Genomic DNA, 26,933 nt, shown 5'->3' with positions numbered 1-26,933 from the left:
ATTAAGAATGTCTTAAAAGCATAGTCCCTTCGATAATATACGTCCCTTCGGAATAAAGAATATTTTTAAGATCATAGTTCCTTTTTTAGAATAATATCCCTTCAGAATTATGAATGATCTTAAGAGTATAGTTCATTTTCAATACTTTCTTCCCTTGAAGAAGTTAAAGGTTAGAGTGGTGTAAAACCATATTTGAGTGATCATAGTATCATATTTGGAGAAATTAAAAATTAGAATGGTGGTAACACCATATTTGAGTGGTCTCAGTACCATAATAGAGTGGTAACATTACCATAAAAAAGTGGTTTAAGTATTAAAGAGTGGTCTTAGTACCATATTTAAGGGTATAAATCTCGAATGGTTTTCTACAATGCAGTAGTTGGGCTTGTTTTATCCTGGAGGCGGCGTGGTTGATGGTATGTCTTGCAAAAATTTTGGCATTGCCATAAAAAGTCTTAAAGAGAGCGATATGGTCGTGACTCAACCTAGTAACAACTTCGGTAGATATTCTTTTTCAAAAATAGAATTTGAAAATTCAAATACGACAATTTTAAAATCCAAAAACAACAATTTTAAAATATTTCCTACTGCTATGTCTATCGAAGAAATTACTTATTAAGCTTCTGTTGTCCCTAAATACAACAAGGATAAACCAAACTATAAAATTACATGCTCTAGCTGAAATGACAAAGTGCTTGTTGTTTTTAAACAACAACACTAAAATCCATCCGAGAACAATATTGATCTTATTTGACATTAAAAGCCGTTTGAACCATTTCATGCCACATGGCTTGTGTACCTTTCATTCATGTTTAGTAGGAATGTGACTTATGTGGTTGCTAAAGAATTTTTAGGCAATTACATAAAAGTATGAACCCTATGTACGTCATTCTTGCTATTGAAAAGCCAACATCTGCAGCGAACCTCTTATTTTGGTGACTATTAAAGAATGGATGGTAATATGCTAATAATTTCTTGGGATGCAATTAGTTGAGATGGATTCGGTTGTTACTTTAGTGCATTGTTCTATACTATTCTAAAATAACCATTTGGAAAAATGCGCAAATTTAATATTCTTAAATTTGGGCCCTTGGTTAATCGGTTAAAGGAATTAGGATGATTTTAGTTCGATAGGGAGTGCTAAAACTTAGAAGTTAGCTACTCAAAAAATAAGAAAGAATTCGAATTTCAGATTTCTACTGAATAAGATAAAGATGACTCAAAAAAAAAAATTAAGACATGCATTCTTATGGGAAAAGACTGTCCTTTTATGGTATGTTCAAAATTAAAATTTTCCTTCTATTTTATAAGTTGTGTGATTTTAATATTTGACATATCAAAATTTAGGATAATGATATTTATACCGAAAGAGTTTATCCCGAAATCATCCCGATCTGTGTATATAACTACATATCACCCTTCCGCCTTTATTGCCGCCATTTCTGCTTTTTTCTATTTGACCAAATTATAACTAAAAACAAGTGTCCTGAGAAATTCGTGGTCTATTCTGTCGGGAAGAATAGCACCGCTCCAAAATTTATCATGTAAACAAGCGTTTAATTTTAAATTTGAGTAACTTGGACTTAATTTCAAAGTTATATGATTAGACAATTTTATATTTTGTAGTCAAGATGAATGAACCAAAAGTTCATATAAACCAGTGTTTAGAGAATTTGAATCTCTAAACTTAATAAATTACCAGAGAAAAGACGGACACCTACGTGCCCGTCTTTCCGCTCTTTTTATTGCGCTAACGTTTAAAAATTATGAAAGATTTTTTTTTAGGTAGAACAATGTTTTATTTTATATGTGTGATAGCCTCCAAATTCTCATTCTTTTTTATTGCCTCCTCTATTTTGGTTGCCAAGCTATAGTCCTTTTTAGTAACTAAACTTGTTATTTTCCCTTTTGCATCCATACGTGCAGTTTTACCTCTAGCGGCCAGGTCCGTGCAAACTAATGTTGGGAAATCTTCGTTGTTTCTTTTTTTTTTTTTAAATTCGGTATCCGATCCCGATTCAAGAATCGACTAATTTAAAAGGACCAATCCCGCCCACTTGTGAAGGCCCCGTTTAAAGCCAGAGCAAGCTCATAAGTTCAACGAAATTAGCATAATAAATTGAACCTGAAACCTTTGGAGGAGGAAATCTTCGTTGCTACTTTTGAACTTGTTGAGATTTTCAACCCTTGGCCCTACTGTCGATACCTCCCCATGGTAATTCACGGTAGATATATGATTTCTTTTTCAATAAAGTGATCCACATCAATTGTATGCATAGCTGCCTTGTAATTCACGGTGGATATATAATTTTCTTCAATAAAGTAATATACATCAATTGTTTCCATAGCTGCCTTACTTCTTGCTTTCTGATCCTTTTCAATAGATTTAGCTGAATTTGCCTATTCTCGTAAAATATGCAGCTTCTTTCGGTGATTTGACATTTTTTCTTCGAAATCATTTTTCCCCACTTTTGAAGAACTTGAATCCACAATAATTCAATTGTTTCTACCACATGGAACGCTCATTGGTCCAAATCTCTTGAATTGATTTTTGTTGTTGTTGTTGATGTCGTCAACCTTAACTATCAAAGCCGCCATCTGATCCAACAAAGCTTTTATGGCCGCAGTTAAAGCCGCAATTTTTGTCACCTATTGATCTCCCTGGCTGATCACGTTAGGAAAAGAATAGCAGAAACTTACTCTGATACCAACTAACACAGTCAGACGTGTAATTGCTAGCAAGCGTTAAACCTAGATTGAAAGAAACAAGTTTGCAAACGACAAACTTGTCAAAATATGGTTCTGGAATCCACCAGAATTTGAGAAAAACTATCTAAAATATTATTCAATGAATAAAAATTTCCTCTTAGGTTACAACTGTTAAGCTTAAATAAGGAAATAACAAAACCCAAAAGGGCCAAAAGTAATAAACTGAAACAAAAACAGAAAAGTGCCAAAATGGAGCTAAAATAAAAATACTATAGAAAATATTATGAAACCCTCCTACATCAATCATTTATAGCAATACGTTGGTCAGAATAATAAAATTCATTATTGAATATGTTCTTTGTTTGGTAAAATGATGAAACTATTTTATGAAGGTATCCAATATGACGCATTCTATTTTTCCTTAATGTGGCATTGTTATGTGTTTGTTACTGTTGAAGATTAATTCATATATCAATCTTAGTTAGTTAGTTTAGTTAGTTGGTTAAGGTGTTAACCCAAATATGGTTATGGTTAGTGGTTAGTAACTAACTAGTGTATAGTCTTATGATTAGTGTAATTGATATCACTCATATCTCTCTCACATTCAATAATAAAGAGTTTTATCATTCCTTTGTAGTTTCCTCTCTAAAGTGTGAGTGTGTGGAGATCACACTGATTTAAGTACAGAATGTTCTGAAGTACCCATAACATTCTAATCTTTCTCTTGATTCTGTATGTGCATGTTCTATCAGTTACTTTACTGGTTTATATTGTTAAATTTGTTCATGTTTTAGAAATCACATGTTATGACTTAGCCGGTGTTAGGTAAAGTCGTGGTGTGAATGCAGCCATTTGTTTAGTGTGAAGCTCAAATAAGTAGCTTATTAACATTGCGGTGAAATCGACATCAAAACGTGAGATTGGTAATTTGGACGCGTAACCAAACTTGCTATTTGGTGTAAATGATATTGCAATGGAAAATCAATGCTTATACACTATTTCATATTATATTTTTTTTACCAAGTGTATGATTGGATTTTAAAACTCATTGCTCGAAAACGATTAATAAAATATAGTACTAGATTCTGGTTGTCATTTTGTAAAACGCTTTCGAAAGAAAATTATTTTTATTCTGATTTTATATTAAAAATGACTATGAATTCTTTTAGTTAAAGCCTTATGAACTATTTTAAAATAAATGAAAAATAAATAAATATTTGCTATTTGAAAAAATTGTAGGTTACATTGTTTATATATATCATTTATGTAATTTTTTAGGGCTTATATCGTTTATGTACCATGTATTGAATCAGTTTTGATAATATTAAACTATACTAAAAAGTTGTTAAATTTATTATTTATTTAACTTAAGTATTTCATTGTATCCTACAATTATCTAAAGTAACAGTAAATATATCATTATAAAATGAAGACAAAGAAGATAATTTAAATAATATTATTTAGCGCGCAATGTTTATTTTAATCACCATCATCAAAGACCATAAAATCTGTGAAATTATTAAAGGGAAATAAATACAAACCGAATTCAATTATTGAATGCCAAAACATTGGTTAAATGACATGTCATAGAACATTTTATCATCTGCGATATTTAATTGAATTATAACAAACACATGTGTAATTCCTACACATGGAACATTTTAACATCAGCGATATCTATTTGAATCTTAACAAACACACGTGTAATTCCTACATTGCGGTTTAAGAGGAAGCACATAGTCAATTTTTGCTACTCAATGAGAGTCTGCATGACATTCAGGAATTGCTGTAATGATAAAAGAGAATATAAAAATGTTAGTAATTAAAGGGGATAAAAGGTTAGGTAAGAAGTAAAGAAAAAATTGTAAAACAATGAATGATAACTTACCGACAATGTTCATTGCAATGAAAAATAGTGAAAGAAAGTGGATCGTAATATAAACAAACTTAGTGACTTTAGCCATATTTTTCCCTTTTGCATGAAAAAAATAGAAAAGGATTTGATGAATTTATAATGTATAAAGCACACGGTTTCTTTATACAAATTAAATAGTTGTTATAAGATTTAGTAAAATATCTCTTAACTACATAAATTAAATAGTTGTTATAAAACTTAGTAAAATATCTCTTAACTACATTGAAGTGTTACGTTATGTTTGTCCCATGGACAAAATTAAACAGGAGGTCACCTAAAAAAAATTCATTTATATAAAATAATTTTTAATTTACCGTTTTGAGATAGAAAAAGGAAAATTACAAAAAATAGAATAAAATTTTGTAACATGTGACACACTTTCCTGAGATGAGTTTAAATATAGAATCTAATAAAAAATACAAGAAAATAAATTTCAATTTGAAACATTCACAAACATAAAAGTTATCATATAATAAATATGTGAAATTAACATAATTAAAAAGAGAAATGCTTAATTAAAAGATCGAGAAACTTACTATTATTTCATAGTGTACGAAATTCACTCTAAAGTAACTTATATGCTAGTCGATCCATACATCGATTACCTCATAATAACGTAAATAAAATATCTATGGAGTGTAAAAATGAAATTTAAATAACCCTGTAGCTTAAAATTCTATCTCTTCTTCAAATATTTCCATCTTTTCATCTACCTACACAACAATGAGTAGGTATCCACATGGAAACATATGAAGCGGGGTTATGGTTGCTAACCAAGTACAAAATTTAAGATGAAATTAAATTAAATTTTTATATTTTTCATATGTTTGTAAAGATTCATACCAGCATAAAATAGGCGTGCTTATTTGGTTATGGTTCCTTCCTGCAGTCTCTTTAATTTTGGGAGAACAACAATGGAAAAAGCGGAAAAAGTGGATGAGAAATATTAAATTTGATGAAGGTGAATATGGAAATATTAAATTGCTATTTTTGAATTAATGGTTCTTTAGCTGTTATAATGTGTTGTTGTGTTTTGAATGCAGAAAGTTATTATGCATGCTTTATGTCCACATCAAGAAAACTAAATTTGCTGGTGCTAAAAATAAAGGCTAGCTATTTGAATATGTCTTCCATATAGATATAGATTTTATGTCACCTAAACTAAATGAAAATAATATGTTCAGAATTCAACTTTTCATTTTATCAAAATATAAATAAATAATAAATATGTTAAGAATAGCTTCTATATATCCACATTAATGTTTTTCTCCCTATATATATGAACGTGTTGCTTTTACCTTAACAAAATTGAAATAACCTAATTTATAAGTTTTAACTTAGCTAGTTTTCTTTTTCACTTAGTCTATTTTTCTTCTTTAACATTACATTGTTGTGTTTTTCCTACTGAATAGTTTTATTATGTGGTTTAATTTGTTTCTATTTATTAGGAATTGCAAATTGTGACTACAGATGAGTTTACTTGAATTGGTTAGTTTAATTAGTTAAGATGTTAACCCAATTATGATTGATAAACTTGTAGCAAGTATACTAAAAATGTATCGAAGTAATAAGATTTATAAGTTTGTCTCCGCATGGATTGTTTTAATCTCAACGTAGAAATTTAATTATAATAAGATTTAACAAATGGGGTATGTAGAGCATATATTTCAGTTTAACAAAAAATAAAATAAAAATAATTTGTTTTAGAAAACATCAAAGATTAAAGTGATCAAATATTTCGAATCAATTAATTCTTGCAGTTTGGTAAATTGCACATAGTCTCTACAATTATACAACACCCTAATCCCTAAATTGAAATGTTAGATCAAACATTACACTCCCTCCGTCCTAAATTGTTATGTCACTTTAGAAAAAATATTTGTCCTAAATTGTATGTCACTTTACAATACAAATGAAACGTTAATGTTACTTTTCCTATTATATCCTTAACTATTTTACTCTTTCTTCTTTCAATTCTTTCATTTATCTTTCCCATATCATTTATTAAGGATAATTTTGTAAAGCAACTCATAATATCACTTTCCCACACAATATTAATTACATTTCTTAATATATGTGAAATGCCCAAAACGTCATACAATTTGGAACGGAGGAAGTACTATGTCCAAATCAAGAGCTCATCAATATATGAAAAGTATTAAGAAAAAATTCACTGAATAATACTAGGATAATAATTGTATTGAATAGAGTTTATACAATCACATGATTTAAGTGCTCAAATTAAAATCAACTAAAAACTAAATTAATATAAAATTAGTTAATCATATTCATGAGAATAAACAATAAGACAAAACAAAATACTCAGCAATTTATGTCTTTCCATATTTGGTTCTATATCAAAGCAAAATATACAAATTTCTAATAGATAAAATAAATTCTATGAAATGTCAAAAAATCTCGCGATTGTATTCTATTTTAAATTTAATTTAATATTGTAATTTAAAATTAAATATCAAATGACCTATAATGTGCGATATATGATCCAAGAAACCATCTTTGCTCCATTTAGGTTTCCTCAATTTATTCCTTTTCACTTTATTGATGTGTGACATGTGGCAAATTTAAAGTCAAGGGTTGGGATTAAAAGCTTTGGCATTAGCACTTTTTAATGAAAAATAAAATACACTTTTCCAACAAAACACACATGCTTTCTCCAGAAATAAACACGATCTCTTCTTCCTCCTCCTATCAGCACCATCGCCACTCACCCTTTCACTCTCGCAAACGTTGTCGTTCAGTCTCGTCGTCGCAAACAGAACCGCGGTGAATCAAGACAACCACTATCTTTGAATTGAATCACACTTATTTGTAAATCAATTAAATCATCATTGAGCTTTTACAAATTTCTCATAATTTGATTTAGAACAGCAATAAATAAGCGATTTGCAGAGAAAAAAAACGTTGTCGACAGCGAAGTTTGCGACGACGAGTTGTGTGAGGCTGTATGTGGAGAAGGAGGAGATCGCTGCAGCGGAGGGTGATGAACGGCGGTGGAGGCGGCACCGGTCACAGGGAGACGCAACCATGATGGTGAGAGGAAGGAGGAGGAAGAGTGTTGTACGTTTCTGGGAAAGAAGAAGAAGCGTGTTTCTGTTCCAGAGAAAGAAGAAAGAGAAAGTGTGTGTTTTGTTGGAAAAGGGTGTATTTTATTTTTCATTAAAAAAGTGCTCATGCCAAAGCTTTTAATCCCAACCCTTGTTTTTACATTTGCCACATGTCACACAACAATAAAGTGAAAAGGAATAAATTGAGGAAACTTAAATAGAGCAAAGATGAACTCATGATCCAATCGATAATTTTTTTATGTCATCTTTTTGTCTGCATCCAAACACCTTAGAACACGCATTACGATATACCGGAGAGAACTTTACTCTTACGTCCAGATGTCCATAAGCAATTGTTGTTGTTTTCCCTTCAAAACATGATGAACTTGACATTGACATGTCATAGAACATTGTATCATTTACGATATTTATTTGAATTATAACAAACACATGTGTAATTCCTACACATAGAACATTTTATCATCAGCGATATTTATTTGAATCATAACAACCACATGCATAATTCCTACATTGCGGTTTTCGAGGAAGCACACAGTTAATTCTTGCTACACAATGAGAGTGTGCACGACATTCATGAATTGCTGTAATGATAAAAGAGAAGATAAAAATGTTAGTAATTCAAGGGGATAAAAGGTTAGGTAAGAAATAAAAAAAAATTGTAAAATAATGAAAAACGATTTACCGGCATCGTTCATTGCAATGAAAAATAGTGAAAGAAAGTAGATCGTAATATAAACAAACTTAATAACTTTAACCATATTATTTCCCTTTTGCATGAAAAAATAAAAAGGATTTGATGAATTTATAAAGTATAAAGCACACGGTTTCTTTATACAAATTCAATAGTTGTTATAAGACATAGTAAAATACCTCTAAACTACATTGAAGTTTTATGTTTGTCCCTTGGATAAAATTAACTATATTGAAGTGTTATCTTTGTCCCTTGGATAAAATTAAAAACATAAGGGATCTACCGTCCCTCCATATGTCAAGTTGATCCTCTCATCACCCTAAGATCATATATGCGATACGAGATACCTGGTCGTCAAGCCTATAGAGATTTGTATGTTGTCGGATAGTTAATTAAGGTGAAGATTTACCCTCTCACATGTAATTGAAATACAAACGAAGTTGGTAACTACGACATTTTGCATCTACTGCAACACTTGATTTATTTTTATTTTTTTTTAAGGTAAATAAAATGTTTTGGTTGGGTGGTAAAGACAACGGTGTTTTTATATTACCAAAAAAAAAAGTGTTTTTTTATTTTGTTGCATTTAAAGGTCAATTTTATATTTTGGTGCATTTAAAGGTCAATTTTATGAACCATTTTCGTAGATTACGAGCAGAACGGCTTTTAGTTAAATTTGGCAACTTATATAAATCGGACTTGTATAAATTTTTATTTATTTTTTAAAATTATACAGTAGATACCGATGTTTAGGGGTGGGAATAGGCTAGGCCGAGCTGGGCTTTGCAAGGCCTAGGTCTGGCCTGCCAAATTTTTTAAAGGCCTGGGCCTGGCCTGCCAAATTTTTTAAAGGCCTAAGTCTGGCCTTCGGCCTATCATAGGCTTACGTTTTAGACTTGAGTCTGACCTTCCAAAAGTCTTCTACGGTCTGCTAACCTGTTTAAAGCATATTTCATATGAACATCTTTAAATAAGCAATATGATCTAAGTTTAAATAGACTATCAAACTAATATATAAATTATATTAAACGATCTCTTTTGATAATCAACATGAGTTATTAGGAAATTTGACTATATATTATATCACATTCCAATTATAGTTTAGAATAATACATTTAAATATGCAAAAATTAATGAATACTAATAAACTTAAATTACTGAAAAAGTTAACAAACTTTAATTTTAATTCAAAGTACAAAATATAATATAATAATAAATAATAATATTATTATTTATTTAAATAGGCCGGTCTAATAGGCTTAAGAGGTTTTTTGAATGGTCTGTAATCTGGCATTTTAAGCTAAATAAGCTTCTAAAAAAGCCTAAGCCTTCTCTATTTAAGAAAAAAGTTTGGCCCTAACCTGACTTGTCGTAGGCTAAGCCGTAGGCCCCTGTAGGCTGGTCTGGCATATTCCCATCCCTAGTGATATTCTCTTAGTTTTTTAATATTTTATTATTGATTCTTTCAAAAAAAATATTAATTTGTTTTTAACATAAACGCTGCCCCCTTCATTTTACTTTGTTTTAATGACTGTGTTTGACTCTGCTTGATTGGATATAGTTGGTTTTTGTTTATAGGAATGCAATTTATGATTATGCCACAATTTTTGTTTTTAGGACTTGAATTTATTTCAAAGTTTGGTTCATACCTTAAGCATTCTAATTTATCTTATATATCTGGATAAAATTGATATAGAGAATCTTCAGGATAGTGAAGGTTATTCTCTGAGAATATTACTAATTTATGATAGCCTTACAACTTCCCCTCGTTAAATCGCAGCTTCGCCGTAGTCTTTTAAATTTGTCACATTTTTTGATTGGAAAAAGATGATAAAAAATGTTGCAACCTAAAACAAAATGATGTAGCCTACAAATTCATTCCAGCACCAGATAACAATGAAATCATGAATCTTAAATTATTATAAACAATGTCATCAATTTTGCAACCATTCATTCATATACAATTCCAGGGCCTGAATACTCTTAGCTTCAAAAGGACATTCCAAATAAATGATGGGCTAGATAACTTGAGTGCTTGAAGGGGAGAGTTGCCAAATTAAGGGTTGTCAATTCAGTTGTTCATCTTGTTTCTGTATTGTGAAGTGCTACTATAAGGTATTGTTTTGTTGTTTATGCAAGGTAGAGTGCAACCCGAAGACTTGTTGCATGATCCAGAGATCGAAAAGACTGCAAGAGCCAATCGAAAAGTTGTCCTATATATTAGCTCGATCAGATGAACCTAGTTCAAGAACACACTACACGGTACCTAAACCAGCTTAACCTGAACAATTCTAATATTTCTCTCAACTATGTACGAACATGTTCTATCGGTTACCTTACCTTACTGGTTTATGTTGTTTAATTTGTTTCTGTTTAGTAGAATCACATGTTATGATTTAGCCGGTGTTTGGTACAGCGGTGGTGTGAATGCAGCCGTGCTTTTTGTGTGAAACTCAAATATGTAGCTTATTAAAATTGCGATGTAATCGGCATCGAAACACGGGATTGGTAATTTGGACGCCTAACCAAACATGCTAAATGATATTGCAACGGAAAATGAATGCTTATACACTATTTCATGATGGTTTTTTTTTACAAATTGTATGATTTGATTTTGAAACTCATTGCCCAAAAACAATTAATAAGATAGTGTTTGGTTCAAGTCATTATTTTGTAAAAGACTTTCGAAAGAAAATTATTTTTACTCTGATTTTATATTAAAGACGATCATGAATTCTTTTAGTGAAAGTCTTATGAGCTGTTTTAAAATATAAAAAAAATAAAAATAAATATTTGCTATTTCAAAAAATTGTGTGTTACATTGTTTATATATATCGTTTATGTAGTTTTTTTTAGGGGATATGTCATTTATGTATTGTTAATTTTATTGAATCAATTTTGGTAATACTAAATTATGCCGAAAGTTTGAATTTATTATTTAATTAGCTTAAGTATTCCATAAGTATTCCATTGAATCCTGGAATTAGTTAAAGTAACCGTAAGTATATTATTATGAAATGAAGATAAAGAAGATAATCGAAATAATATTATTTAGTACGTTATGTTTATTTTAATTACCATCGTCAAAGACTTTTTAAAAAAAGAATTACCATCATCAAAGAACGCAAAATCTGATAAATTATTAACGAAAATAAATTCAAAATAAAATTCAATTATTGAATGCCAAATCATTAGTTAAATTATATGTCATGGAACATTTGAAAGAATCAGAGATATCTATCTATTTAACTTATAACAAACACATATATGATTCCTACATAGTGGTTTTTGAGAAAGCACACAGATAATTTTTGATACACAATCAGAGTCCTCACGCATTTAGGAATTGCTGTAATGATAAAAGAAAAGATAAAAATGTTACAAATAAAGGGGATAAAAAGTTAGATAAGAAGTAAAGAATAAAATTGTAAAATAATGAAAAATGATTTACCGGCAACATTCATTGTAATGAAAAATAGTGAAAGAACGTGTATGGTAATATAAACAAATTTAGTAACTTTAGCCATATTTTTCCCTTTTGCTTGAAACAAATAAAAAGGATTTGATGAATTTATAATGTATAAAGCACACGGTTTCTTTATACAAATTATATAATATTTTTTTTTTAGGGATTATACAAATTATATAGTTGTTATAAGACTTAGTAAAATGTCTCTTAATTGCACACGCTATGTTTGTCACATCAAAAAAAATTCATATATGTGAAATAATTTTATTTTTTTTACCCTTTCGAGATAGAAAAAGGAAAATTACAAAAATTAAATAAAATATGGGAACATGTAACATGCTTTACCGAGAAAGAGTTTAAATATAGAATCTAATAAAAAATACAAGAAAAAAAATTTTCAATTTGAAACATTCACATAATAAACATACAAAAATATAAGATAAGTAAAAAGAGGAATGCTTCATTAAAAGATCAAGAAAAGTTAATATTGTTTTTTCGTAGTGTACGAAATTGACTCTAAAGTAACTTATAAGCATAATAATGTGAATAAAATATTTATCGAGTGTGAAAATGAAATTTAGATAACTCTGTAGCTTAAAATTACATCTGCTCTTCAAGTGTTTCCATCTTTTCATCTGTAGCTTGAAATTTAGATAACCTAATTGTCAAGTCTATAGAGATTTGTATGTTGTCGGATAGTTAATTAAGGTTCTGTTTGGTAAAAATAAGCTATAAGCTAGCTGATAGCTGATAGTTGCTGACTGATAGCTGATAGCTTATAGCTGAAAAGCTTGCTTATTAAAAATAATGTGTTTGGTAAAATTAGTTGTTGAAGTAGCTGATAAGTATAAAATGACATAAAAGGACATGTTTCTTTTAATATACATATATACACACACTTTTTTGTAATGTATTTATTTTTTAATTATAGTTAAATATGTTTTTGGTCCCTATAAATATTCAAACTTTTGGTCTTAGTCGCCATAAAAAAATTCTTCGACCTTTAATCCTAAAAAAATATTCACCGACAATTTTGATCTCTGCATTATGAATCCCAAAAATAAGATAAAGGTGGAAACAAAATGTGAGCTAGAATATATAAAATTTTACAACGTACAATAGAGTAGTTATTTTTTCCTTTTAAAAAAAAAATAGGCTAGTTATTTTTTGTGTGGTGTACGGCAGGTTAGTTATAGCAAAATATAAAGCATTTCCTTAAAAAATACATACATACATATATATATATATATATATATATATATATATATATATAAAGTGCTCCTTAAAAAAAACAACGTGACATTTTTTTTAAGGGACAAAATAGGGCGGTTATAAAGATGAACATGGGTAGTTGTTTAATTAAAAAAATAATTAATTTAAATTAATAGGGTTAAAGTTGGAAGAAAATATAAAAAGCTACTAGCTATAAGCTAAAAAGCTACTTGAAATAGCTTTTCAAAAAACGCTATAAGCTCATGAAAAAAGTTTGTTACCAAACACGCCACGTTTTCATCTAACGAATTTATAAGCTAATTCAACAAACTATAAGCTAGCTTTTTTGTGTTACCAAACACAGCCTAAGGTAGAGACTTACCCTCACTATTTTGCATCTACAAATCATATGGCAACTTATATAAATGTTTATTTATTTTTTATTTTTATTTTATTGGTCAAGTAGCCTAGTGTAGTGGCTAGAGCTCACACAGTTAAATTGTGGAGAAGTGGGATGTTTGGGGTTCGAACCTCGACTCCTACATATAATATGCAATATCCCTACCAACTGAGTTAAGTTCACGGATATTTTTATTTTTTAAAATTATACAGAACGTATACTGATGTTCTCTTAGTTTTTAATATTTTATTATTGATTCTTTCAAAAAATAAATTATTAATGATAAATTATTAGTTTTTAACATAAACGCTGCCCGCTTCATTTAACTTTGTTTGAATGAATGTGTTTGACTTTGCTTGATTGGATATAGTTGGTTTTTGTTTATAGGACAGCAATTTATGATTTATGCCACAATTTTTTATTTTAGTACTTAAATTTATTTCAAACTTTGGTTCAATCTTATATATCTGGATAAAATTGATATAGAGAATCTTCAAAAATGACCTTTTAAGAGGATATTTCATAAACCTCTTTACTCATCAAAATTGAGGCTCTTTTCTCACTTTTATTTAATTTGTGTTGTTTTTTCTTGACAACTACTCTAGTATCTTGGATTACTATGGATTGTTACAAATTACCATTTTTTTTCTTTAAAAATTTGAGTTGTTTTGTTGTCGGCAAAGGTGTTGAAAACATATTTGGAATGGATTTTAATGTGGAATTAGTCTTGTAATTCCAATATTTGAGGGTATATATGATATTAATGCATTAGCACTTTATGTTAAATTTCTTTGCTTGTTATTTATGTTAATATTAGTCGAGGTTCTACTAAATGTTTCTTGAATTTATAATCATTTTCATGGTAAGTTCATTTGAAAAACAGTGATAACATTCTTTTGCTTTTGATTCCACTACCGGTTGTTTCGGTTTTGTTTGCGCTCGAGACCAATCTTATTAGAAGCTTCAATTTAATATGGCCTTACTTTTATCTTCAATTTGATAACTTTGTACATACTTTTCCCCATAACTATTAGGAAATTTAGATAATCATTTCTCATATGTTTATTGATCATGAATTAGATGTCTTCTTTCATGCCAATTTTATTCTATCAGTTAGTGTCCTTGGAGTTTTGTTATATGCTTCTTCATTTTATATGAAGTGATTTTCCAGTATCGGAGACTTTGAGTTCCAACTAGTTATTCTAGTCTCGTGTTCTTATCACCCGCAATAATTCATGTGCAATTGATGAATCCATTATGAAATTTGTTAAGTGTATGTTAGCCCTTAAATTGTTGAATGATTGTGTTGGTGTTTAGAATTAGGAGCTGATTAAACTACAATTATGGGAACATAAAAAAAAAAAAAAACAGTATATGTATCTTATGCTACAAACAAACTACTACTCCATTCATCTCTAAATTATAATCGTTTAAGGTTTGTACATGATTATTAAGAAAATGATTAACTGTGTTGAATTCAATGGTAAAATTAATATCATTTACTAAAATATCCTTATTAATTTTAGTTAGTGGAGTAGTTAAGTTGGATGAAATTCAATAAATAAAGGTATATAATGGAAAAAATAATAAATGTTGTATTGGCATTCTAAAGTAACAATTATTTTGAGAAAAAGAAAAAATATTAAAGAGATTATTATTGTGAGACGGAGGAAGTATTAGTTTAATTTGAAGCTTAGTATAGTGTAATGTAGTGGTGGTGAGAACGCTAAGAATGTTGATGGGTTTCAGTTGTCTCTGTTGGTTGCATTATTTGATGTCGTTTATCATGTTTGGAATCTGTTTATTTTGCACATATTCCAAACATTTATATTCTATTTTGAACATATTTATTACTTTTATTTTGCAGATGAATAATGATAAAGAATTTCAAAATTTAGAAGGACAAAGATGAAGAGATATATAGATGTTTTTTAATAAATGTTGATGGTTATTTCGATTGTGATCAATGAATAATGACATTATCTCTTATACACTGAGAGCCAAAAACTTTTGTTTATTTATGTAATTTCAATTTAGAATCATATTACAATTGTATATGAATATTTTATTAAAATAATTTTTCTTTTAAGTCAAATTATAGTCATTTACAAAGTTCAAAAAAAGAAAAGATTTACGTTGCATTCAATTGTTAGTGTTAGGTTTTTCTCTAAGACAAAGAACAACTTGCTGCTTTATATGTTATTTTTTATTTATTTCAGTTGAGAGTTGATAGACTAGAATATTTATCATAATTAGTCATAATAACTTTTTGTAATTAATAATTATGATGTATCATAATTAGATAGGTAACCTACACAGTATCACCCTAATATCTTTCTCTCACACATATAGCAGCCACTTAAAGTAAGTAAGAACGGTATACTATTTTTCCTGTAAGAGTCGTTGTTTGGGTTTTGAAAATTGATGCTAACGGTGTGTAATATATAGTTATGCATTGCTCAACTTGTATGTTAAGCTTTCTAACATAGACACCTCTAATAAAAAGGTGTCTGGTGTCTGACACGTGTTAGTGTCGGACACTGCAACGACACATGTGATTGTGTTTAAATAATTCATTTTCTCAAATTATTAGCAGTGTCAATGTCGTGTCTATATCGGTGCTACATAGATGTTAACTAAGGATGAATTGATTTGTATTGTATATTTCCTATTCCCTCACTAACTAGAGAAAAAGTCAGTCCAAAAAGAAGCAAAACATGTTATTTTATTTATATATAGTATAGATAACTATACATATTTTAATTGGAGCGATAACATCCTTGTTTTTCTCTCTTTTTATTGATCAAACACAATGGAAAGAGAAAAAGAAAGAGAGAGGTTAAGAGCACCATGTGAGTATAAGAAAATTGTCAAAAAGTTTATCACAAAATGGTTGTACAAATATCATTTCTCTTTTATCTTCTTTCAGTGCTTATTTGATAAAAAGTTAATCACACTGTCATTAATGCATTTCATTACTCTTTACTTGATATATCATTTATACATATAACTTTGTTTAGAATAATAAAAATTCATTATTGAATATGTTCTTTGTTTGTTAAAATGATGAAAGTATTTTAGTGATGGTTTTGATCTCTAATCTTAGTGTTTTCCTACCACTTTTCCCCTCTAGTTTGAAAGCATAATAGATAATTATTGTGTTCTCGAATTCTTTTTTTTTTTTTTCCAGAAAGTGTATGATTGGATTTTGAAACTCATTACACGAACACAGTTCATAAAATATAATATTTAATTTAGGTCGTCATTTTGTAAAACGTTTTGGAAAGAAAATTACTTGATTTTATATTAAAGACGACCATGAATTCTTTTACTTAAAGCCTTATGAGTTGTATTAAAATAAAATAAAACATATTTTCTATTTATAAAATTGTATGTTACATTGTTTCTATATATTATTTATGAATTTTTTTAGGGGATACATCATTTATGTATTGTTAATTGTATTGATCAATTTTGATAAATATTAAATTATACTAAAAGTTGTCGAATTTATCATTTATTTAACTTTTGAAGTATTCCATGGTATCCCACAATTATCTAAAATAATTGTATGTACTCCCTCCGTCCCATATTATAAGCAAAAAAAAATAAAAAAATCACACTTATTAAGAAAATTAAAACATAGTAGTTTGTAACATAGTTTTTTGTGTTATCTTTGAAATAAGTTTTATAGGAAGATCTAAAAACAATTTCCATTGGTAGTTGATTATAGAGAAAATGAAAAAGAAAACAAATTGAATGCACTTTGCATATAATTTTGCTTTGGAAAAGATAATTTTTTGAAAAAACATAATTAAATATGATAAAAGTTGATCTTTTTTGCTTATAATTTAGGATAAAGAAAATGGATTTTTTTTGCTTATAATTTAGGACGGAGGGAGTATATTATTATGAAATGAAGACAAACAAAATAATCTAAATAATATTATTTAATGCGCTATGTTATTTTAATTATTATCATCGAAGGGCACAAAATCTGTGCAATTATTAGAGGAAAATAAATACAACAAATTCAATTATTTAATGCTACATCATTAGTTAAATGACATGTAATGGAACATTTTATCATCATATATATTTATTTGGATTATGACAAAAACATATGTAATTCCTACATTTCGGAGTTCGAGGAAGCCCACACTTAACTTTCGTTACACAATGAGAGTCCTCACGACATTCATATCTTGCTGTAATGAGAAAAGAGAATATAGAAATGTTACTAATTAAAGGGCATAAAAGGTTAGTTAAGAAGTAAAGAATAAAATTGTAAAATAATGAAAAATGATTTACCGGCATCGTTCATTGCAATGAAAAATAGTGAAAGAAAGAGAATCGTAATATAAAAAAGGTTAGTGACTTTAGCCATATTTTTCTCCTTTTGCATGAAACAAATAAAAATAATTTGATAAATTTATAATGTATAAAACACACAGTTTCTTTATAGAAATTAAATAGTTATTATAAGACTTAGTAAAATGTCTTTTAACTATTTTGAAGTGTTATGTTTGTCCCTTTGACAAAATTAGTCAGGAGGCCACAAAAAAAAATCCATTGATATGAAATCATTTTTAATTTACCCTTTCGAGATAGAAAAAGAAAAATTACAAACAAAAAAAAAACAGAATTCCTTAAAAAAAATCCATTGATATGAAATTATTTTTATTTTACCCTAGCGTACGAAATAGACTCTAAAGCAACTTATACGCTAGCCAATCTATACATCGACTACCTGGTAATAACGTAAAAGTGCGAAAATGAAATTTAGATAACTCTATGGCTTAAAATTACATATCTTCTTCATGTGTTTCCATCTTTTCGTCTACCTACACAACAATGAGTAAGTATCGACATGGAAACATATGAAGTGAGAAATCATATCCAAGAAAGTAACACTCGTAGAGTGAAGAATATTACTTATACATAATATAAACCATACACAACAGCTAAACATCAATCATCATCATATGCAAGAGAATGAAAGATACACCCTAATCATTGATGACAAAATTCGGCAAGTGCACCGAATCGTTTTCAAGTAATAAAGTAGTAAGTAAAATCGTCTCTACGAGAATTGTCGTTTCAACTAGGCAACTAGCTAAACTTGTTAAAACAGTAAATAAAAGAAATAAAATGGGGAGAGTTTGCAAGTTTGATTTGATTACACAAAGCGGTTGAGTTGATTGCGGAAAATTAAAGGTTTTGAATTGCAGATTTTTGTAGTGATAAGGATTCATTGAATCCCCTCTATTTTCGTGTTGGATTTATTCTCATCAATTATCAGTTATGAGATAAGGGTTTTCTTTAAGTGGTAAGTTCGATGGGATCTAAAGTCCCTCCAAATGTCAAGTTGCTCCTCTGATCACCCTAAGATCATATGTACGATACGAGATACATGGTCGTCAAGCCTATAGAGATCTGTATAAGTGGTTGGATAGTTAATTATGGTGATGATTTACTCTTTCACATGTAATTGAAACATAAACGAAGTTGGTATTCCTAAATTGTCATCTACCCTTAATTAAACCTATGAATTTAAGAATTTCGACACATACCCTTAATTGTCCATGGTAGATTAAATGGATAGGCCTAACTTTATCTTACTAAGGGAAAAGAATAAAGTTTATAAGTAACCTTTAGAAATTAGACCTGAAATATCTTTGTAGCCTATTTCTATGTTCAATCGCATCTTCTAGGTATGTCACACTCCCTAGGATTTGTGAAAGCATTGAACCTTTTGCATACAAAAATTAAATAGATCTCAAAACATATCTGAATGAAATACTTGAATAATTAAATCCAACAAACAAATAGATGTTTATCTTAGAACCATAATGAATAGGTGTTTAGTTACTCATGGTACCTAAAGACAAATTTTGAGGAAAGACTACTCTGTTGATGCTGCTTGCATTCCTCTTGAACCATCAAGTTTTGAATGAGAAATTTTTAATGAGAGTTCTTGTATTTATAGGCAACTTTTCTTATGGGTTTGGGTTGAAAAATTGGGCTTTTTACCAACACCCGCAAAGAAAAAATGGCATTTAGTTGTTTTTCTTGGCCTCGCACTCCCCATGCGAAGGGACACACACTACACGTGAGTGCTAGAAGCGTAGATTTTGTTCTATGTTTTGCACACCTAGGGCGCATGGTGGGATACCCGGGGCGTGTGGCTTCAACTCCTAGTATGTTTTTGCCTTTTCTTCATCTTTTTTAGTGTTTTCTTCTTCCGAATTGGTTTAGGGACTTGGGACGAAATTCCACGAACTTGTAATTTCTTGCACGCCTCATGAGTATTCATTTCATATCTTCCCCTTCTTCATGAGATGTCTTTGTAAAATTACATGATTTTTGAAGGTGAGAAAAAACACAAGAATGGGGGTTGAATTGAGTTGGTTTTTTCTTCTTTTTCTCCTAAGCTGAAAACACTGATCAGAAGCAGATAGAGAAGTGATGTTCAGGACTAACTTGCAGCGGATAAAACAGAGAGAGAGAGAGAGAGAGAGAGAGAGAGAGAGAGAGAGAGAAAGAAGAATGACACAAAGCAATTATACAGGTTCCTTCCACAAACCGGAAGTTAGTCATGTCCCCCTTGCACTTCCAAGGATAGTTCACTATGTAATATCTGATTACAATTGCTCATTGCTAAAACTAGCATGAAACTTCAAATGCTCAAGCACAACTGCAAGAGACTTCCTATGCTCCTGAACACAATCAAGAGACTTCTAATGCTCAAGCACAACTGCAAGAGACTTCTAATTCAAACAGAATTACACAGAAAAATGTTTGAAGTTGAACAATTGATATACAATCAGTGGTGTTCACAATACAAATCAAATACAGACTCTTAAGACTCTAGAATTTCTAAGATATGAACTTTGATAAGAAATTCTAAGTGAACTTTTGAATGCAGAACAATTTCAGCAGAACTTTGGCACTTTGTAAATTGTTGTTGGGTCCCCATATTGCTCTAAGTCTTCACTCCTTTATATGGAGGTGTGAAAGAGACGTTGTTTGAAGCTTTGATCAATCACCAATGATCTTTTTCCTAATATGGTTATTGTCCTATGAATGATCAATTTCAAATCCATTCCCATTGTGAAGGAACATCGTTGCAGGCAGAGCTGTTTTTCTTGTCTTGTAGCAGAGACAAAAATAGAGTAGTGGAGGTAGTGGTTGTATGTAACGCCCACTTTCGTTTAATCGTTATTTAATTGAGTTTAGGCAATTATATTATAATTATATAGTATATGCGTGATTTTGTTATGTTTTGGTGATTCACGATGAATTTAGTGATTTGATTGATGACGTGATAAGTTATGAGTTTTGAAGGATTTGATTATGATATGAGATTTATTTTATTGTTAAATAGAATAAAGATTTGAAAATAATATAAAATATTTAGTTGAGGGCTGTTTTGATATTTTAGATAGTTTTGGGGGAGAAAGTGAGATAAAATAAGTAATTAAGAGGAGATATAAAAAGGCTAGACCTAGTTTTAGAAAACATTTTGTTGTACGTACGTTTTTGGAGAAAAGGGAGAAAAAGCCAAGTCTAGAGGAACCAAGGTAGAGTGCTGCGATTTTCTTCATACAGGATAAGGGTGAGACTAATAATTCAATAATGTTATTTACTGTAATTCTGATGATTAGTTGACAAAGTTAGGATTGATTTAGAGAAGTTTTGGAATTAGGTCAAAACCCTAAAAAAATTGATGATCAAACGGTAAAACTTGTTAGATTGATGAAAGAACCGTCCTTTAACCTTAGAATATGTTTAGGATGAATTCTGGAATCAAAACCACGCCTTGAACCATGTTGTGTGATGAATTTTTGAGAAAAACCCTAGTCTGCCCGTGCTTCTGTTCATCGCTCGCCACGGCGAGTGATGATCCTCGCCTTGCGAGTGATGAACTTCATCACTCGCCACGCGAGCCCCTTTCCCTTCGCCTCGCGAGTTGTTTGGTACAACTCGCCATGGCAAGCAACCCTTCCTCGCCTCGCGAGCTTAGGCAGAGTGCATGTCATATTTCGTGTTTCGACCTTTTTAGTTGAATCTTGTATGCCTTTGAGTACCTGAACATACCTAGTATTGATTAGGAATGAATGTAGGATCAGAGGGAACCCAGAACAACCTTAGTTTGGGAGTTGAGTGGTACTCGCCATGGCGAGTAAGTACTCTCGCCTCGCGAGTACAACCAGGATGAACTTGTTTATGTGTTTATGCGATCTGTGTCGCACTTGTTGATCAAGAGTGAACCCCTAACTGGTAATGAGACCTAGTGATGTCGTTTAATGCAGATTGTAGAGTTGTTTAAGTTATATTAATATCAATTGAATATGAACTATTGTATTGTATATTCATGCAAGATAAGAAAATGTGATAATGATACAAATTATGTGCTTTGATATAATGATATCATCTTGTTATGTGACCTGTTTATGCTGCTTCCGTTATTTAACAAAGTGCATAATTATATGATGAAGTTTAGCTCCAAATTATTGGATGCATGTTGATAAGTTGATTACGATGTTTTGTTCATATGTGTCCATGCATAGCATATCATTGAGCTTAGTCCTCACCACGAATATTAGGAGCTTTGTCCTCCGCACGTTTTATAGGAGCTTTGTCCTCCGCACGATTAAAGTATATTAATACTTATGATGACGATTGGTACCACATGCATATAAGGAGTCTAGGAGCATTGTCACATTGTCATGTTCATAATGCTATGTTGTTGATGACGATTGAATAAGTGAATACGTGATACTTGTTTATTGAATATGTGAATACGTGATACTTGTTATTTGAATATGCAAAGTTATCCAAGAATGATTATGATGTTAATGTTAATTATGATTCGAATTACTTTGATTAGCATTATTTTGTTATGAAATCTCACCCCTTCTGCTTGAAAATGTTGCCCTTCGTATGGGTAACTTGCAGGTGATCGTGCTTAGTGTGCAGTTTGCTTTCGTGAGTTGGCATTGCCTTCACTGTGTCGTCTAGGTCGCTCTGATACGTAACGGGATGGGGTTATATGCTATAACATGCTTCATTCTTTTACGTGAACTGCTATGACAATTTCTGTTTTGTTTAACTCTTTTAAGATCTTTATTTGGGGCCTGCGTGCCAAACTGATTTATGGTTTATGAACTAATATTCCGCTGCTATGTTAAGATATTATGTGGAAGTTAAATTATTATTTAACTGTTTTTGGATTACGTTTTTATGTGATATCCCGTTTATGGTTTTTACTCTGATAAATGTTTAAGAAATTTGTATATTGGGAAAACGGGGTGTTACAATTGGTATCAGAGCAGGTCGGTCCGTCCGGTCAATTAGAGAGTCGTGTCGAGTCTTAGTAATATTTATATTACTATCTTATGTTGTTGTTGCTACTTTTGTAGAATCTCGGAAATGGCTGGAAGAAACGATGCTGCGTTAGCTGCTGCTCTACAAGCTGTTGCCCAAGCTGTGGGACAACAACCTAACGTGAATGCCGGTGCGAATGCTGAAGCTAGGATGTTGGAGACGTTCATGAAGAAGAACCCTCCGACTTTCAAAGGACGTTATGACCCTGATGGAGCCCAGACGTGGCTTAAGGAGATTGAGAGGATTTTCCGGGTTATGCAGTGCACGGAGGATCAGAAAGTGCGGTTTGGTACTCATCAGCTGGCCGAGGAAGCTGATGACTGGTGGGTTGCTCTTCTGCCTACCCTTGGGCAGGAGGGAGCTGTTGTGACTTGGGCTGTTTTCAGGAGAGAGTTCATGAGAAGATACTTTCCGGAAGATGTTCGCGGGAAGAAAGAGATCGAATTCCTTGAGCTGAAGCAAGGAAATATGTCCGTGACAGAGTATGCTGCCAAGTTCGTGGAGCTGTCTAAGTTCTATCCGCACTATACTGCAGAGAATGCTGAGTTCTCGAGATGCATCAAGTTCGAGAACGGTTTGAGGCCCGACATTAAGAGGGCGATTGGGTACCAACAGCTGAGAGTTTTTCAGGATTTGGTTAATAGCTGCAGGATCTATGAAGAGGATACGAAGGCTCACTACAAGGTAGTGAATGAAAGGAAGGGCAAGGGACAGCAGAGTCGTCCTAAGCCGTACAGTGCCCCCGCTGATAAAGGGAAACAGAAGATGGTCGATGTTAGGCGGCCTAAGAAGAAGGATGCTGCAGAGATTGTGTGTTTCAATTGTGGTGAGAAAGGCCACAAGAGCAACGCCTGCCCTGAGGAAATCAAGAAGTGTGTCCGGTGTGGTAAGAAAGGTCATGTTGTAGCTGATTGCAATCGTACAGACATTGTGTGCTTTAATTGCAATGGAGAGGGTCACATTAGTTCACAGTGTACTCAGCCTAAGAGGGCGCCGACTACTGGTAGGGTCTTTGCTTTGACTAGGACTCAGACAGAGAATGAGGATCGTTTGATCAGAGGTACTTGCTATATTAATAATACTCCTTTGGTTGCTATTATTGATACTGGTGCTACGCATTGTTTTATTGCTTTCGATTGTGTTTCTGCTTTGGGTCTTGATTTGTCTGATATGAATGGAGAGATGGTTGTCGAAACTCCGGCTAAGGGTTCGGTGACTACTTCTCTCGTATGTTTGAAATGTCCTTTGTCTATGTTTGGTCACGATTTTGAAATGGATTTAGTTTGTCTACCTTTGAGTGGTATGGATGTGATTTTGGGTATGAACTGGTTAGAGTACAATCACGTTCTTATTAATTGTTTTAGCAAGTCAGTACATTTCTCTTCCGTCGAAGAGGAAAGTGGTGCAGAGTTTTTATCTACTAAGCAGCTGAAGCAACTGGAACGCGACGGTATCTTGATGTTTTCGTTAATGGCTACCTTATCTATTGAGAATCAAGCAGTGATTCACAGGTTACCGGTGGTGTGTGAATTTTCTGAAGTTTTTCCAGATGAGATTCCTGATGTGCCTCCAGAGAGAGAAGTTGAGTTTTCTATTGATCTTGTTCCTGGAACGAAGCCGGTCTCGATGGCACCTTATCGTATGTCTGCTTCTGAGTTATCTGAGTTGAAGAAACAGTTGGAAGACTTGCTTGAGAAGAAGTTTGTTAGACCGAGTGTTTCACCTTGGGGAGCGCCGGTTTTGTTAGTAAAGAAGAAAGATGGTAGTATGAGGCTATGTATTGATTATCGACAGTTGAACAAGGTAACTATCAAGAATAGGTATCCACTTCCGAGAATTGATGATTTGATGGATCAGCTAGTGGGTGCACGTGTTTTTAGCAAGATTGATTTGAGGTCAGGTTATCACCAGATTAAAGTAAAGGATGAGGATATGCAGAAGACAGCTTTCAGAACGCGTTATGGTCACTATGAATATAAAATTATGCCTTTCGGTGTGACCAATGCACCTGGAGTGTTTATGGAGTATATGAATCGCATCTTCCATGCATTTTTGGATCGGTTCGTAGTTGTGTTCATCGACGATATTTTGATTTACTCCAAGACTGAAGAAGAACATGCTGAGCATCTGAAGATTGTTTTGCAAGTGTTGAAAGAGAAGAAACTTTATGCTAAATTGTCTAAGTGTGAATTCTGGTTGAAAGAAGTGAGTTTTCTAGGCCATGTTATTTCTGGTGATGGTATTGCAGTGGATCCGTCTAAAGTTGAAGCGGTATCACAGTGGGAGACTCCTAAGTCCGTTACTGAGATTAGAAGTTTCTTGGGTTTAGCTGGTTACTATAGAAGGTTTATTGAAGGGTTTTCTAAGTTAGCTCTTCCGCTAACGCAGTTGACTTGTAAAGGTAAAACTTTTGTGTGGGATGTTCATTGTGAGAACAGTTTCGGTGAATTGAAGAAGCGTTTGACGACTGCTCCAGTGTTAATTTTGCCGAAATCAGATGAACCTTTTGTGGTTTATTGTGATGCGTCCAAGTTGGGTTTAGGAGGTGTACTTATGCAAGAAGGTAAAGTGGTAGCTTATGCTTCAAGACAGTTGAGAATTCATGAGAAGAATTATCCTACGCATGATCTCGAGTTGGCGGTCGTAGTCTTTGTATTGAAGATATGGAGACATTACTTGTATGGTTCGAGATTTGAGGTGTTTAGTGATCACAAGAGTTTGAAGTATTTGTTCGATCAGAAGGAATTGAATATGAGACAGCGAAGATGGCTCGAATTGTTGAAAGATTATGACTTTGGTTTGAATTATCATCCAGGTAAAGCTAATGTTGTTGCAGATGCCTTGAGTAGGAAGACATTGCATATGTCCGCCATGATGGTCAGAGAGTTCGAATTGCTTGAACAGTTTAGAGATATGAGTTTGGTTTGCGAATGGTCACCTCAGAGTGTGAAACTGGGTATGCTGAAGATTGATAGTGAATTTCTGAAAAATATCAAGGAAGCACAGAAAGTTGATGTAAAGTTTGTGGACTTGTTGGTTGCTAGAGATCAGACTGAAGATAGTGATTTTAAAATCGATGATCAAGGTGTGTTGAGATTCCGAGGAAGAATTTGTATCCCAGACAATGAAGAGATTAAGAAGATGATTCTTGAAGAGAGTCATAGAAGTAGCTTGAGTATTCATCCGGGAGCTACGAAGATGTATCATGATTTAAAGAAGATTTTCTGGTGGTCTGGTTTGAAACGAGATGTGGCACAGTTTGTGTATTCCTGTTTAGTTTGTCAGAAGTCGAAAGTTGAGCATCAGAAACCTGCTGGAATGATGGTACCTTTAGATGTGCCAGAATGGAAATGGGATAGTATATCGATGGATTTTGTGACGAGTTTGCCGAATACTCCGAGAGGGAGCGACGCAATTTGGGTTATTGTTGATAGGTTGACGAAGTCAGCTCATTTTCTACCTATTAATATTAGTTTCCCTGTTGCCCAGTTGGCAGAGATTTATATCAAGGAGATTGTGAAGTTGCATGGTGTTCCTTCCAGCATCGTGTCAGATAGAGATCCAAGATTTACTTCTAGATTTTGGAAAAGTTTGCAAGAGGCCTTGGGTTCGAAGTTGAGATTGAGTTCGGCGTATCATCCACAGACAAATGGTCAGTCGGAGAGGACAATTCAGTCGCTAGAGGATTTGTTGAGAATTTGTGTTCTTGAACAAGGAGGAACTTGGGATAGTCATCTTCCGTTGATCGAGTTCACTTATAATAATAGTTATCATTCTAGTATTGGAATGGCACCGTTCGAGGCTTTGTATGGTCGGAGATGCAGAACTCCGTTGTGTTGGTTTGAATCAGGAGAAAGAGCGGTCTTAGGACCAGAGATTGTTCAGCAAACTACTGAGAAAGTTCAGATGATCCAAGAGAAAATGAAGGCGTCGCAGAGTCGACAAAAGAGTTATCATGATAAGCGTAGAAAAGATCTTGAATTTCAGGAAGGAGACCACGTGTTTTTGAGAGTCACTCCTATGACTGGTGTAGGACGTGCTTTGAAGTCAAAGAAGTTGAC

The 26,933-nt window shown here is 32.0% G+C and overlaps 4 long non-coding RNA genes across 4 annotated transcripts; all 4 read right to left on the bottom strand.

Annotated features, from left to right (window-relative positions):
- Positions 1-4,206: 4,206 nt before the first annotated feature.
- On the bottom strand, positions 4,207-5,445 carry LOC25480896 (uncharacterized). The gene is made up of 2 exons (XR_003008392.2): positions 4,598-5,445; positions 4,207-4,495 (listed from the first exon to the last, which is right to left on the bottom strand). It is a non-coding gene; the product is annotated as an uncharacterized lncRNA (long non-coding RNA).
- A 1,498-nt stretch (positions 5,446-6,943) lies between these two features.
- Positions 6,944-8,918, bottom strand: LOC25480895 (uncharacterized). Its single transcript, XR_003008390.2, has 2 exons — positions 8,581-8,918; positions 6,944-8,291 (listed from the first exon to the last, which is right to left on the bottom strand). It is a non-coding gene; the product is annotated as an uncharacterized lncRNA (long non-coding RNA).
- A 2,635-nt stretch (positions 8,919-11,553) lies between these two features.
- On the bottom strand, positions 11,554-12,000 carry LOC25480894 (uncharacterized). Its single transcript, XR_003008389.2, has 2 exons — positions 11,853-12,000; positions 11,554-11,750 (listed from the first exon to the last, which is right to left on the bottom strand). It is a non-coding gene; the product is annotated as an uncharacterized lncRNA (long non-coding RNA).
- Positions 12,001-17,553: 5,553 nt separating this feature from the next.
- LOC25480893 (uncharacterized) lies at positions 17,554-17,933 on the bottom strand. The gene is made up of 2 exons (XR_003008388.2): positions 17,794-17,933; positions 17,554-17,690 (listed from the first exon to the last, which is right to left on the bottom strand). It is a non-coding gene; the product is annotated as an uncharacterized lncRNA (long non-coding RNA).
- Between the last annotated feature and the right edge of the window lie 9,000 nt (positions 17,934-26,933).

The sequence above is a fragment of the Medicago truncatula genome, chromosome 6, assembly GCF_003473485.1.
Source record: "Medicago truncatula cultivar Jemalong A17 chromosome 6, MtrunA17r5.0-ANR, whole genome shotgun sequence".
Classification (NCBI taxonomy): domain Eukaryota; kingdom Viridiplantae; phylum Streptophyta; class Magnoliopsida; order Fabales; family Fabaceae; genus Medicago; species Medicago truncatula.
Note: the sequence above shows the minus strand (reverse complement) of the source record. Positions and strands in the feature narration are given on the sequence as shown.